General features: G+C 35.1%; 1 protein-coding gene across 1 annotated transcript in view; it reads left to right on the top strand.

Moving 5' to 3' along the window:
* The first annotated feature begins 1,439 nt into the window (after nucleotides 1–1,439).
* Nucleotides 1,440–16,848, top strand: part of LOC117214465 (probable cationic amino acid transporter) — a 63,400-nt gene continuing 47,991 nt past the window's right edge. The window contains exon 1 of the mRNA XM_033460594.1: nucleotides 1,440–2,280. The gene's annotated coding sequence lies outside the window, so the exon portion shown is untranslated. The remainder of the gene's footprint in view (nucleotides 2,281–16,848) is intronic.

Here is a 16,848-nt window from a genome sequence, read left to right as displayed (position 1 = left end):
TGGAGATTGGAAACTTGAAAATTTCCAAGTTTAGAAATTGGAAGCGTGAAAATCCTGAAATATGGAAATTGGACATTTTTCCAAGTCAAAAATCCCAAAATAATCGATCTTTAGATCACCGTAGAATTCTTCTATGCTATTGACAAAGGGGTTGAGGAACTTGATCGATCTCTTTGTTTCAAATTTTCCATCTTAATTATCTGAATTTTCTATCGATGATCTGGCAAGCTCAATTCTTCGAATTTAATTACTTCAATGCAGTCGCTCTATCTCGAACAACATCGAAGAGCCACCGTGTGAATATTTCAACAGTTTAAGTTTAAAGGGATTGTGAAAGTTTGGTCAATCGATAATCGTCGGGGGAGCGGGTGAATTTTGGGCCAGGATAAAATTCCTAGTCTAAGGGAGGATCGTCTGCAAATGCTGACAATCACAACGTTCAGCTATTTTAAAAATAAATTGCACCATGGTACCGGTTTAGTTATGCAAATATCGGGTCGTTTACAGGTTCCTATTTAGAAGAGGTTCCTCGGACTGGATGGTCGTTTACAGCAACTGGTGGATCTGACCGCTGGAATTATCTCTTTGAAAAGGGACTTCTCCGAGACGACTTTAGTAATTAATTAATTCCGAGGAGGTACCACGTTGCATACGAGATATTAAACTACTCCCTTTGTATAGTAATAGCTGCTATAATAATAGGCAATTATATGGGTACTTATGTGTGATTACGAATAATTACGTTGAATGGAAAAATAGAGGAAGAATAGAGTCATATAGATCTTCTCAGCTGAATGCTTCAAATAGTGCTTTCTAATGTTCGCAGGTCCCTATTTATTTGTACAGGAGATTTGTAGAATATTTTAGGGAACAGGGTGCCCCTGGAGATAGTACACTACCGGGTTTTATTGGTTTGTGGAGGGGAAGCATGGTGAGGCTTCAGTGGTGTATCATTTGGCAGGGGTGTTTCAGGGGGTGCTAGTGATGGAAATAACTTGACACACTCTACAATTTTTCTGTGGAACTATCATCCCAGTTCTAAAGAATAATGAACAAAAAACATACTTAATGCTAAAGTACTAATATACTTCTAATATTGTACTGAACTATTGTTATTTATTTGTTCAGTATACCATGGATGGTATTATAATACTAAAATACCATGCCATAGATATACTACAATTATAAAAGTTTACTTGCAATAATGTACTAATACCAAATCATTTTCCAGGTGTTCCTGTAGTACCAATAAATCCACAACAAACAATGTAGCTGGTTACACTACCAGGGGTCTGAAAACGATATTTTCATGAGCAAACCGATACCATGAAGAGGTCTAAACCATCATTACTATAGCTACCACCACCATCACCACCACTCTGTTGGGGGTGTATCGTCAGGGGGTTGCACGCAGGTGGGGATTCGCGATAGTGGGGTCGGTTGTCTAGGGGCGGGATAGAGGCTCGACCAAGGCGGACAGAGACGGAGGCAAGCTGAGAGAGAGCGCAGCCCCACGGAGTACCGCCACCCGTGTGTGTCGCACTAAAATGTGACTCTGGCCAACAGCATCGGGAGCCGTGTGTGAGCGCGAGCGCGAGAGCGAGAGAGAGTCGTGTGTGCCGGAATTTTCGTTAGTTTAGAAAGCGGCAGCTACGTTTTTCTCACTTAAACAGCCGACCAGCGAGCTGACACCAAATAACACCAACCAAGCAAGAACAAAAAGCTGAGGAAGAACAGAAAAAGAGGGCAAAGACAAGAAGAGAAAAAAGGCCCAATAAGGAAGGGAGGAAATCCGGCTGGACGACCGTCGTTGGTGAACCAAACATATCATAAAATATCATTTTCTCGTAGCTGTGGATCACTTAGCTGGTCTGAACTAGCTAGAATAGACGAAGCTGGACTGAATGGTGAAGAAGAAGAAGAGCCAGCGTACCTAGTGCAAGGATAGGAGAGACTGATGGGTCATATCGTGCGAGTCTGATCAAATCTAGACCGATAGGCTTATAGATAGATAGATAGATAGGTATATATGTGCATTTAGAAACGGAGAGAGTGTAGCTGGTTTCGTCCTCCGTTGTACCATCGTTATCCTCGTCTGTTCGCGTTCCCCTGCTACGTGTGGCAGCACAACTGGCGTGTTACACGTCCAGGATCACTCAGCTAGTTCCGATGACCGTTTTGGATTAGTGTACCAATTCGTACCACTCCACCGTGAACTGTGATTCCTTGTGGCGTGGACGCAGAGGAGGGTGACCGCGACGACGGGGTAGACGAGACGAGGTAAGTACCTTATTCTGTCATTTTCTATTAATTGGTTGTACTCTTTGTCGAATAGTGTTGGACAGACTTCTATAGACTTGGATCAGTTTTGGTGCTTTCTTTTTTAGAAAGATTACGAGTTCTAAGCCTCTACAAAAAGCTAAGTCTTATACGAGCTTTGTCTTATGGAGATCTTTCAAGTAGTTAATGACTACGGATGATTGAAAGGGAATGTGATAAAGTAAGACACACTTATTGGGGTAATTCTTGTCTGGCATAAGAAAGTTGGAATGTAGAGAAATGGTGTTGATAGTCTTGTTTGCTTAGCTTTGAGCTTTATATAGGATGGTCTAAGTGTCTCTAGAGGAGGATCCTGGTTTTTATATTTGTTCAGAGGCACTAAGGCCAGGAAACAAGAAGTTAGACTTTAGGAATCTTCATTGGAATAAAGATAGAGATATAGTCCTAAAATCAAGGGAAGAAGGCAACTCTTAACAAATTATCTGCTATCTATTGGAAATCATTTTAATTGCCAAGAAATTTCATAAATTTGATCACTATTTGTTTTCCAATTTCATACCATTGACCCTAATCAATTCTCTACAAAACCGCCTTGAAAGACATCCACTCAGTTACAACAATTCACAATGTGTTATCACAGAGGTGATATTTCCAGAAAAGAAGCAGTCCATCGCGTGCACTGTGATCTCCTTCGCGATGTCTAATTTTAGATCAGTAGTAAACAGTAGAAAAGAGAACTATTTCTCTTGCTTATGATCCTCTCTCCATTAACTTTGACGTTCCCTTGCTTTCGAAGACGTAGCACGAACCTATACATATATATAATATATCATTCTGAAATAAAGAAAGCTGGTTAATTTGCGACAGGCGGCGGCATTGCATGATCCATGAAACGGGAAGAAAGGGAATAATTGAAGAGGAGTTTCGATTCGAATTTAGTCTGGTCGGCTGATGAGGAACGACATCTTATTCTTTTTCCTTCTTACACGTCGATGGAACGAAGCATGTCAAACTTTCCTTAAGAACTGAGGCGACGGATAATAGAAGAAAGTGCAAAAGATCCAATGTTTCCCTCCGAGGGGCTAGAAACTTGTTCTTGTCGTTAATTTCAGATTAATTTCTTGAGAAATACACAGGAGAAAACCTTGTTCTGAAGAAATTTCGCTGGGTTTTGAAATTGAAAAGCTGTGAAAAATGACTTGATATCATTTTTAGTTTCACGGTTTATAAGTCTAACGTTGAGGAAATTTAGATGACTTTCATCAACATTTTTTGAGATACAGATCTTTTGGGAAAATATTATTAAAATATAGGTTTGAAGAAATATTGACAGCTTTTCTCATTAATAAGTAGAAAGTTATGGAAACGAATTAGATAATTGTTAGACTTGGTCTTTTTCTTCTATAATTCTTCCATTCACAAAATTTTATGTAACTACAGACTTGGTAATATTTGGAATTTATCTTCTGTCACTTTCCTTCAACTTAAATTATCCTATTTATACAAAAAGTAATTTCTTCACAGTCCTTGTTATGTCAAAGTAAAGCTAAAGTAAAGTTCGTTCCTATTTATTTAATTAGCCTTCAAAGTTATTATCTATTTTCCATCCTAAAAAGATTTTTCAAATAAGATACCAATTAGTGTGATAATTATTTCAGTTGTTCTGGGATCAAGTGTCCCAAGGCTAGGCAATATAACAGTGCTCTTCTCCTTCGCATATTCCCAGTGGAACATCTCTATGAAGGTCCTCTTCGATCTGTCCGATGTCTAGCACTCTCGTTTCCAGTAATACCTGGCAGTGACATTAAACGGCCCTGTCCAGGCTATCGTATTTCCGTGACCGATCGACCAAACAGTTAAGCCGCTCGTCGTAAACACGAAAGACTTGTCTCGATGCGTCGGGAACGTGATAAAAATGTTCCTTTGCACGCAACAGTAGCCTCTTTACATTTTGTTTATTTCAACTATGATCATTTCACGTTAAATGACAAATTTCTCTATATGAATATCTAAAGAAATTATTACTCTCTTTTGGGCTTCAAATTGAAACCGTGAATTGCAAAATAACATAAGTTCATCAACCAATATTTTGACAAAATCAGCTTTTTGTGCTTATCCTTTAATATATGTCAGGTTTCGTGTAGTAAATATCCAAAGGAATTATTATTCTCTTTTGGGCTTAAAATTGAAGACATGAATTGCAAAATAGGGCAAGTCCAATAATCGATATATTGAGAAAATTAGGTTTTTGTGCTTATCTCCTTAGAAGTCAGGTTTTATATGGTAAGGATTCTTCGCTTCAATTTGTCAGAAGTAGGAGCTTGTAAAGAATTTTTGCAATATTCAGCTTATTGATTTTCTGTTCAGTTTTTGAGATGTCTGTGATCTTGCTGGTCTGAAACCTGGAGACTCAAGAGGACTGGTTTATTTGGAATATAGAAGATTCATAGTGTGTACTAAAATATAGGAGATTTAAATCTAGAATGCAAGACTTCATTAGATGATTTAAATACAGAGATTTAGGAAATGCAAATTTAGAATATCAACACATTGCACATTTAACATATGAAGAAATTGTAGTATAGGAATTCTAAGCTTAGATTGTCCACAAAATCAATAACATTTACCCTATTGAAATAGCCTGAGTTTACATTAGACATAGAGGATCCAATTTTAGATCAAGGAGAATAAAATACGAAAGGTCTAAATTTAGAATATAGAATTTCTACCTTTACCATTCAGAAATTGAAACATACAAACTGTAAGCTTAAGATGTCAACAAAATCAATAGCACATTTATTCTATTAATGTAACCTGAGTTTATATTTTTAATACATAATTAATTGAATAATTATTTATATATATATATATAAAATAGAAACTTAAATCTAAGAATTAGAATTTAAATGCAGAATACATGTAGAACTCCTATTTTGAAACTACATCAATTTTATATAATGTCCAAGAAATTTCAACCAAACGATAACAAAATAATTTTATTTCTTCTATCATCCACATAATTCCCTGAAATGAAGAAAGTAGAGAGTAATATGCCACTGCCAGAATTTGGAACACAAAAACAAGGACAAATGGGGGGGGGGGGAGTTGAGAATATTAAGTTGAAGAGACAATTTTGCAGACAAGTTTTTCTAGAAATACCTCTTAATGATAGCTCATGCTTGTCGTTAAAAGTAAAAGAAGAGGAAAAAGGTCGATTTGAAAGAGCAACGACGAAGGAAACAGAAGTAAAAATGGAGAAAAGAGGAAGGTTTTTATCGAACGAAAGTTTGTTATATGACCGCTTGATTGCATCTCTGCATATATGCTTGTCAATTTTTTCCTGACCACGATAAAATAGAAGAGCAAACAAAATAAAGAAGCAAATGGTCCGTGATGAATAAATAGTAGATGGCATATTCAGATCTAGTGGGAGCACCAAATTGGAGTGATAAACTGGAAAGTGGGACGATAATGTAAGGATTAAATTGGTCCCTGGTCGTTTACAAAACGTGAAACATTTTCCATTGTGAAAGGCAACAGTTTTCATTGGTTGATGATCCAAATACTATGAAAGAGAAGAAATATGATGCAGAAACTGGCTTCTGTGGGATTATTTGATTTAATGGTTTATGATAATATTCGAATACCTATACAAATAATTTGTGAATATATTATATGCATTGTACACTGCAGGTCATAAGTATTAGGACACCTATTTGTTACATCGATTGGAGAACTCAACTAAATTCTATTTTAATAAGCTTTTTTACATTATGAGGTATAATTAGAAAATACAAGCAATGAAAAGAATGCATTTTTTATTAAATATTGTCAGGTGTTCCAATATTTATGGCTGGTGGTATATGTACAGTAAAACCATCTTTATTAGCATTAACTATATGTTTGATACTATTCATGCTGTATTCAAATATTTTACAACTACTATGGTAAATGTTCGAATACTATCGTGAGCCACTGTATTTTTTTTAAATGAACGCTGGGATCCAGTGCTAACGTGAAATTGCTCGGAGTACTCTACCTTGCTTCACGCGAAACCAGCCATTGTGCGAACCTATTCCTGTTAATTGACCGACTTCTCGAGTCTGTGCGATTATTCGAGGCAGCTATTCTCCTCAGCCATTTCCGGTAATCCGTATTTTCCTTGTTTATTCAGGAACCGTGTAACGGATACCTCCTTTTCTTACTAATTAATCGTATTCCATGATTATTATCCTAATATCTGCTTCTATGGATGATTTGCCCTATACTTAAGAGAATAATCGTCGATTGTCTGAATGGCTTGTAATGGAGGAACTGATAATGTTGATTCGAGTTTGGTGGATTTTCAATGGGTTATTTCGAACAGCAATTGCTCAGGCAATTTTATTTTTCCTAATCTAGAAATTGTTCAGTGGACTCTTCATTCTGTAATTTATAATTTGATTCTTATCTAAATTATCTTTACTAGAAACGTAAAGCAAAAGCTCCGTGAGAATTGTATACATAATAGTTACTTTTCTTAACCTAAAGATTCATCTGGGGACATTTCACTTAACCTTTTCTGAACATGAACTGTTTCTATCGCTCAGTTTATTTATGAATTATAGTTATTCTCTTAAGCCATTCACATCGGACTTTTATTTCATTGTGACTCGATTTGTATATGAAATATGTTCCAAATAATTATGATCGCGCAGAAATCGAATCATAAAGAAGTGAAAATTCATCGAGGCTACTGTGAGAAGTTGACTGAAATATTTTTAGGTTAGGAAAAGGTAATTACACAATTCTTTTATACTTGTGGGCCGAAGTGTTTTGAACAAAAAGTAGGATTCAAGGTGGAAGGGCGGGTTTTCAAAGAAAGCCACAAAATCCTCAATTAGGACCAGCCTAACGCTGCCTTCTGTGAATTTTTAGCAGGGTTTCTTGATTTTTATTCTTGAAAGACCGACTTCCAAGCGGGTCAAGTATGAATTCATGCGTCTGGCCGCGCACTCGTTCATACCCATTCCTGAATTAAATATCTGGTTTCATACCTATAACTATATAACTTAGTTATGCTGCTTAAGATAATCATGGAATCGCTACACTACTTCTTTATTTACTCCTACATCCATAACTATAAGAAAGCTTCGAATAAATAACACGTAGTGTTCCAATAATTATGGCGCAGCTGGCAAAAGGGCAATTCTATATGTAAAAATAAGTCGAACATATACAATAAAATTTATTCAGAGCACATTTCGTTTTCGATGAAATTAATGTTCATTGATTAAATTAATTTTAGGATGTCTGACTTTATTTTGTAAGCTGTACTTCGCAAGATAAAGGTTATCAAATGGTTCTTAACGTAAAATTAACCGAAATGACAAAGAATTGAGAAATAAGTAACCTAACCTAACTTAATGGTAGTAGATAAAGAATTAAGTAACCTAACCTAAGCTAATAGTATTAGGTAATTCTTAATTCTTTATCTTTTAGGTTAACAACACTTAACTTGCAAAGTATAGCTTACAAAATAAAGTCAGATATCATAAAATGATTAATTAATTGAATTTTTCATTCCTCAAATTTTGTTAAACTTTTGCTATAGCCATCCATCGGTATAATACTCTGAGCACTTAATATTACTGTAACTTTCAATGATACACATCCATTGAAAGTTAAGATCCCTAGTTGTAAATTAAGTACAGTCGAATTAGAATCAAAGACTGACAGAATGAAACACGATTGAACGTGAAGAATGGCGTAAGAGTTAGGTATTAACCACTTGTACAGAATCAGCGTTGAAGCTTTTCACGAAACTCGTTGAAATCTTCAAACGAGACGACGGAGTACGTGATTCTATCAAATCAAACTTATTAAACGAAACATGTTATTGGGTGGAAAAAATACTGGTACGAACCTGATACTAATTGCTTTCATTCTAATTGCATCGATGTTGTGACCTAACTTGTTAACTTTGCTAAGTCACAGAAGACAAAAATTATTACGAAAAATTAAGAGATAACTGTATAAAAAGATAAGATTTACATAATAAGGTGAGTAGAAACCGTGAGAAAGTTTGCGATACAATAGATCGAGGAGTGATAATTTCTCCTTCTGGTATCGATAGCACAAATAATTTCAATGCTTCGACATAGCAGATCCATTAAAAGTGGATGTCCTGTATAATCAGTGGCAACGTTCGAAAGTACAGGGGAGAAAAAACACGACGGAAAAATAGCGAAACGTTCCGGCATGAATATCAGTCGGTCGACGTGCAAACCGGAACAATCGCGTGCCACATACACTATCGGGTAAAAGTAGGAGGGCAGAGCTTAGTGCAAGCACTAAAGATCAATTTACAAAGCGCCACCGAAGCTATCTGAACGTTTTACAATATAACCTCTCCACTAAATCAATTTTACACACTTTAAATAATTTCACGAATTTCGTAGATACACACACAGATCAAATGTCTATTTATAGTGCTTTTAACGAGCACTATATACATATAGTGATTGATAAAAGTACATATATATATATATATATATATATATATATATATATATATATATATATATCTTACAACTACAATGGTTTCTTTCGGTTTTTTTTCTGCCTAGAAATAGGATTTGGCTTATACTTCTTCGCATTCGTTCTTTATTATTCATCTGCTGTTTATCCGCTTTTAACAGCTTTGCTAATTTATGAAAACCGGGTTTCTAAGTGATAAAACAGTTTTTACTGCTCGTTGAAATCTTTTCCTGTTCTTCTCTTTCATCCTTTCCTTCTTTTTTATGTTGATGATTGTGAAATTGTCGGCTGGAAGGATAATCTCCAGCAGCAGACTTCCGGTTGGACGGCTTTGCCTAGGCTCCACCCATTACCACGATGAAGTAAAACGTATTTCCCATTCTCTGCGATTATTTCTCATTAATACTTTTTCGCTTCTTCCATCTGGTTGTTCTCTTGTTAGCCAGCGAATGTTAGCCAGAGCAATTTGCTTCTAATCCGTTGTTACTCGGCTTGGAAAATTGTTGCCAGGCTTCCATCCACTTGTTCTACATTCAGGTTTTTAATCATTCGATGAAAAGTTAAGGATCAAGTAGTAAAATAACGTGTAAAACACAGGCATTGTGAAATTAATATACAATTTTATATTAATATATTTGTAAATTAGATATTTATATTAATATAAATATATAATTTTCAATTTACAAGTCCTATGATAAATAATATTTTTATTTTTCTCTCAAATTCTTGTAGTCTATATATTCGGAAAATAATTTTGTATATTCAGTGAAAATTTACTTGATTTTGCTGTCCTTGGTCCCAGGAAAATTGATAAAAATGAATTATATCGTGGAATTATCAGGATTGATGATAAAATAAAATCAAATTTGACAATAAAATAAGATACTGTGGCTTAAAAATTGCATAATAAGCAGAAACAAAGCGAAGAGATTAGATAGCGAGTCTTCTAAAGAATACGGATGAATGAAATTTTAAAGGAGGGAGCGTGGTAGAGCAACTGAAAGATACTCTTTGTTCTGCACAGTATGAAACAGCGTTACATCCTACACTTTTCCTCTGGAGGAACTATGACCATCTCTAGAAACTTCTACGCCCTGCCTCAGGCGTTTCCCGCCACGTTTTAATAGGTTTACTCTTTAATGCAAGTTAGATTCAATTTTTTCGCTCAACTTCCGACAAACCTGCGGTCTCGTAGCAAAAAATTGTTCCAGTGAAATTGCTTCTTAGCAACTCAGAAACCGTATAAATTCAGTTTAACGAGCTATTATATTGTAGATCTTTCGAGAAATCTGTTTTTACTCTCTTTTCTTCTTCGCATTTTCTCGAGAAATTGTTAATGTAGGACGCACCCGGTGCGTCATCAATTTGCAACAATTTAAGATAAATTAATTGACCAATTTACAATAATTTTCATTCATTCCAAGTGCATTTAATCGATAAAAATGATAAAGACGAAGAATTGGTTAACACCACTAATTTCTAGATTCCCGAGTTTCATTATGCATATGAATTAAAAAAAAAAAAAAAAAAACAAACGACCTGGTATCATAAATTCATTATTAAAATTCAATTAAAATTAACAATTAAATTCATTCTTAAAAAATGATGTAAATAATGGTAAAGACCAAGGCATATTTTAAAAAACTTGTTATCGCTATTCTCTATTTTCCAATTTTGGTGTTGATCGATGATAGCTTCTGAACGCGCGCTACTTGACAAATTTTCAAACTCGAGTTTCCTGATAACGAGGTCTCGGACCAACAAATTTTATTGTTTCTTCTCGAATTGCCAATCAATTGTCCACAAATCGTGATATACCCTGTACATTTTCGTGTATTAATAGATTGCGGCTAGGATTAGGCAGAAACGAATTCTTTTCGACACACTTAGCATTGATTACATACAAATTTTGCACAAAACTCGAGAAGAATTCATCTCTGCATTTAATATATGCATTGTTATATGTACATCTTTGCACCTTCGAATATTTCGTAAATGCAAATATTTCGTATCAATATCAGTGAAGCAGCCTATGAATTTTATTCCTATCAGTCCCTTTATAATTCTTTTGTATAATGACTATGCCACATAGTGTCAATGTTTAAAGTATACCTTCATCGGTCTTCTCCACTCGAGAGGATCTTCTTTCCCGGGTTCTTCTTTCGCACGAGGAGGCTTCCTGGTATTTCTGCCCGTTGCATTGCGGTAGATCGATGTACCAGAGTTCAGGGTTACGTTGTAAGGCCTCCTCGTCGCCAACAAAATCTGCAGTCGCGCGTACGCCGCGTTAATCAACGACAATGCGGTGATATTTCGTTAAGAATAATTCCTTGTAATTGACGAACGACAGCTTTCCTCCCGCGAGAGCTTCAGTAGCTCGAAAATCTACCTTCCTTCTAAAATGCACGCTTTATCTGGTATTATAAAACGTGTCCGAGACGGAATTCCTCTCTATATCGTCTAGGAATTTTTAGACTTTTATTTTTTGAACTTTATATTTTTAGAATCTTAGAGGCTTTGCTCCTTTTTGTGTCAAATTTAGATCAAATTGTGTTAAATTAGCGTTTAATTCTGCTAAAACTGCCAAAAGTTCGTTTATACTGAAATTTTCTTACAATTTTGTTGGAATTTTACTAGGCCTTGATTCCTAGGGACATTTTTAACGAAACTGCTCATAGTTTGATTTTGGCTAGCTTTGTTGTATGCTTGTTGCTAATTCTTTCACTAAGAACATTCGTTTTCTCTTTTATGGGAATCTGTTTTTGAATTGTTTTTGTTTGACGATTCTGATATTTTGGTGACGATTCTTGAAATTCAATTCCAACACTAATTATACATCTGTACAGGCTCCGGCATATTTTGTTGCCGAACTTCGTCCACAAATTATGTAAGGTTTTGATAATTACTGTTCGCCAGTTTTAGTTTCCGGTAACAGTTTCCATATCACGTGCACGCACACGAAATCTCACTCGTTCCACTTTACTTCTCATTAAAAGTTTCATCATTCAAGTGCATTTTCTCAATCGTAGTGAGAATTCCTCTCATCGTAACGTCATTAATAAATTTCTTTACCATTTTCTAAGCTCTATTTTGTAATTTAATATTTCAAAAATCAATTTTAATATTTAATCCCTTTTTCGAAATTTTGTTATATGGATCTTTATTGTCTTTATTTTCTTAAATTCTAATGTTTTACTAGAACCGCGCTTTTGTCAGTACCTTGTACTTTTTCAAATATTTTTTACCGTTTGTTATTCTTCAATTTTTTAAAATCTTCTATATTTTAAATTTCGAATCTTGTTTTTAAAACGAGCGAAAGGAACGAAACTTTTTCAACAGCTTGAATAGGATAGTCGAACTTAAGACCAATTGCAGACCGATTTTCCGCGGATTAAGCCTCGGCTAGAAATCGTAAGCCGATTTCCCCACGGTTTTGTAAAATTCCCGCAATCTAATTCTCCGTGGTCTCGTTTTGGACGCGTTCCAACCAGATAATCTCCCGAAACATCTGTTTGCCACCATTTCTCTTAACTCTGAGTAATTTTGATCCTGGTCTTGTCTTTGTTTTTCTTACTGACTGTCTAGAATTTCCAAACATTTTCCAGTTTTTTTCCATTTTTTTCTCAAACTTTTATTAAAGAGAATTTAGTTTTTAAAATATTTATATCCTTCCCTATGGTTTTCTCTCGTACCTTCAATTTTACGCTTTAAGTTTATCTTCTTTTATTTTAATGTTTTTTTAATGTTCTACATTTTGTATACAGTAATTTACATATTACTAACCTCGAAACAAATAATGTATCAAGGTCAATAGCAACTTAGAAATAGAAATCTACTAGACAAATCAAAGATATAAAAAAGGTTTCTAGATCTAGGAAAATTTCCTGGATGTACATCCTGCTTCTATTTCTGTTTGTTCGTCTAGAAGTTGGCATTGGCTTTTTTCTTGAATTGGAATGGATAGACGATTAATAGTTTCAAAATGAGAATTGTCGAAACAACACCTTCCCTCTACTCCTGTGATTTTATATATTTTATTAGATGAAATAAAATTAAAATAAAATTGCAATCGTGCAGGAAGGCTAATTTTATAGGGAATTTTCGTATCTTAACGAATATGTTTAACAGGTTTATTTTTTCCCTATACAGTCCATCCGGAATGGTAACAAACGAAGATTAGTGGAAATGGAATGAAAGTAATATCACAATCATGCAAATGAATACAGAGAATATGCCATACGGAGAATATTTGATTTCAAACGATGATTAGGGTAAATAAAAATGTAATCATGCAGATGAATGCACCGTATAGGGAATTTTCTATGGCGATCGATTTCTAATGAAGATTAGGGAAAGTATAATGGCGGTAATTAACGATTGGAAACGATAAATGGTATAGAGACCTCCAGCCTCATTGCTCGGTGGCATGCACGTGGAACTGGGTCACGTGGTAGGAGATAAAACTGTTCTTAACTAGGAAAAATCTAATTGTGAGCAAAACAAGTCGCATTCGTATTCTTGATCCATTGATTAGATAGCAGCGAAGCTTCAAAGGAATCTGCCAACTAGTTCTGTCGAATAACCAACGATTCCACGTGTGAAAATATAAAATTTTGGTGAACCTGGCTGAAAATAGAGGAATGCAAATTGATTCTCGCTCATAATTAAATTGTAAAGAAACAGAAGCTATGAATGGACTCCTGGAATAAAATATGGAATAAAAAGACAACGATTAATCCATTCAGGGTTAGAATAACCTCAAAATTTCATTCGCATTCGAAACCATAAAAATTCCAAAAAGACCACCTTTTGCCACTATGAGATATCGCTTCAGTTGTTTCCAAGTTATTTACACTTATTTTAATAACGTTTCAATTGACATAAAAATCTCACCTCTTAAGTACTTTTTAAGGGGAAAATTATTTAATGAAAAGTAAGTAATGTCAAAATTATTCACATACGAATTTTTGTGGCAGTAGTCTGATGTAGGCCTAACAATTTAAAAATGAATTTACAGTATAATATACATTTTTTATTTTACATTTTTCACTATTTTTGTGCAAAAATCATACGTTATTAAAGAAGATACGAGAAATCTGGTGTACCTTTAAACGAAGTTCAACCATTTAGAAGCAATAATTTAATGAGATTATAGCCAAGTGGAAGCGACATTAATGCGACCATTTGTTGCAATGAGCCACGTGGAGAAAAGAGGTGCATGATCGATGACCACGATGGCTGGCGAGCGTGCGTGTCAACGTTTTCACGGTACAGCGCCGTATTTTTTGAGCGGGCTCTTCGCCCAACTATTACGCGACGATCGATTTAAATTCGCCGATGAAGATAATAATCAACCGTATTAATTATCGTTGCTCGAGCAACGGTAGATTAATAAACTTTTATTGTTATTGTTAATTTTAAATTAACTAGGGCTGAACATGTTTGCCGGCTTCCTAGAAATCGTCATTTATTATTGTCCAAGAGGCGTGCGTCAATTTTAATTAGACAAGTGGGACAGTCATTTATACGATCGGTGTTTCACATAACACGACCCATTCTCAATGAACAGGTTGTACAAGCGAAAGGATCGTATTAATGAACTTGTCGTTAATTATCCGATACTTTTAATTCGATAATTTCAATTTAATTTGACTAAGAAAAGAAAATAGCCTTAAAGAAAAAAAAACTTTGTTTTTATATTAAAATGTATAAAATACAGTAAGAATAAAATTCAATATAATATGATAATATATATCGCAATGAGATGAGAACGGAATGAAATACATATCTTCGATGAATTTTCAAGTTGCTAAAGTTTCGAATGTTAATGCAATTTCACATTAGGGATTATAATTCCGACGGTGATACATTTAATTTGCAGTAGTAGCGTTTTCAAGTATATCACGAGAGGGATTAATAATAGCTCCGGTTTTATCCATTGTTTCGCAAGAAACAACGCGCAGTCGAAACAATCGAATTACATATTTCGCGTTGCCAATGGCTGACCCGCATCCTAACCTCATTTCAACGATATATACTATACGTTCCAATCCTCTGCTCAACACACTGTCTCTACCATTTTACTGGAAATACACGGTTTGTTCGTTGGCCACGACATTGGAAAAATAGAGGGGAAAAGGTATTGAATCCAGTTACATCACACAGTTATCGACCCTAATCGAAATGCAATTAGCGACGTTAACAGGTTTTATCCACTGTCTTCATTCTGCTTCGCTTTACACTCCCAGCTGGATGTCGATTTAATGAAATCTTCTCTTATAATCAAGTTTCTCCTAAACTTGAAATATTTTCGATTGTTTCAAATAAAACTGGAAATTTTGAAACCTATATTATTTTCCATGTGTTTCGAATCTCCATATTTATATTATTTTACGAATTTTTCAGATTTCGAAATTTATATTGCATTTATGTTACGAGTTGGTTGAATTGATAAAATGTTTCCTTGCACAAAATTTCCAATATGTTTAACACATTGCAATGAAATCTCTAATTTTAAAATATTCTCAAAATAAAGAAATTTCCCCGATATGGGTACTGCCAGGAAATGAAATCGTAAAAATAACAAGTCGCACCTAACCTAAAAAAATGGTCCGGTAGCCGTCTGGATCCGTTTAATTAAACGTGCCCGTGTATAATCATCATAGCCATGTAAATATTCATCCAGATCATTGGAAAATAAAGAATGGTCGATGTTTAACATTCGAAACGGTTAGGGACGGGAAGAAAAATCGTTTGGGTCGTTCCGTTCAATTAAACCGGTCGCTCGAAATGGTAATTGCGGCAGAACGCGATGTTTTTGACGCTGTCACAGTGAAACACGAGCGAACGTAATTGCAGTTCTACAAAGACACCATTTTACCTGGCGCATCCTGTCGTGTACACAACTGCCTGTCCGTTAAAATGTCAGCCCTTGCAGGGTTGAAAGAAATGTGACGACTGTAATTATTGCGCGGGCAACGTATGCTGTTATTTGTTGTTGGTATCTTCCAGTTCATTAGATGCTGGTGTTTCGTGTGTCACATTGTAATTGTTTTTAATCGCTCAAAGTTCCAGATCCTCTATTATAAACCCTCTGGAGGAATTACAATGGAACGCATCTTAGAAATTGTTCGTTTAAACTATAGCGGGAAAATGGTACATAGTAGGTTAGTAGTACGAGAGATTCATTTAATAGCATTAGTAGTAGTAGTTTAGTAATACTAGGGTCCTCATAGCAGTACACTAGGTCCCGGTGGAGGAAGTATAATGGAGTTTATCTTGAAATTGTTTGTTTAAAATATAGCGAGAAAATGGTAGATAGTATGTTAATTGTTAATAGTACTAGGTTCCAGAGGAGGAATAATAATAGACTGCGTCTTGGGATTGTTCATTTAAAACATAGCGAGGAAACGGTGGATAATAGATAGGTTAGCAGTAGCAGATTCCAGCAGAGAAATCATAATTGAGTTCGTCTTGGAATTGTTCGTTTAAAATACAGCGAGAGAAAATTATTAGATTAGTTTAAGGTAAGAGTAATTTCTATTATGGTCTCATTGAGTCATTCATGAATTTCGATGCAATAGTTTGAGGTTAGGTTACTAAATTTTAGAATTTTCAATTTTATTTTGTACTTTTTGCTTTTTACGTGGTACCGATGATCTTTATCATTACTTGCAAAGTATAAACCGAAATAAAAATTAATGGTTAGGTTTATATGCGTAAATTGTTGCATAATATGTTCATAAAACTTGTCTGCGAGTGTCTGAATACTTTTATGAGCTTGTACATATTTCCCATGGCTGTCTTTATCTCTGTTAATAAATGGAGTGTGATAGGTTAGGTTGATACAATTTTTTGTATTGCTGATTTGAAATTGCCGATGCATTCAGAATGTCCATTTGACAGTTAGATCAGAATGTAGAAACGGACTGATATATCGAATTCTCGTCGCTCAAAGGCGGGGCATATCCTCGTTGGATCAGGTGCGCCGAAACCGTATGAAAACCAGGTCAAAAGAGGGCCGTGCGACGAAATTAGACCGTGGTCCTT

Source organism: Bombus bifarius, unplaced genomic scaffold, assembly GCF_011952205.1.
Source record: "Bombus bifarius isolate JDL3187 unplaced genomic scaffold, Bbif_JDL3187 scf7180000009200, whole genome shotgun sequence".
Lineage (NCBI taxonomy): Eukaryota > Metazoa > Arthropoda > Insecta > Hymenoptera > Apidae > Bombus > Bombus bifarius.
This window is presented reverse-complemented; position numbering and strand designations above follow the sequence as displayed.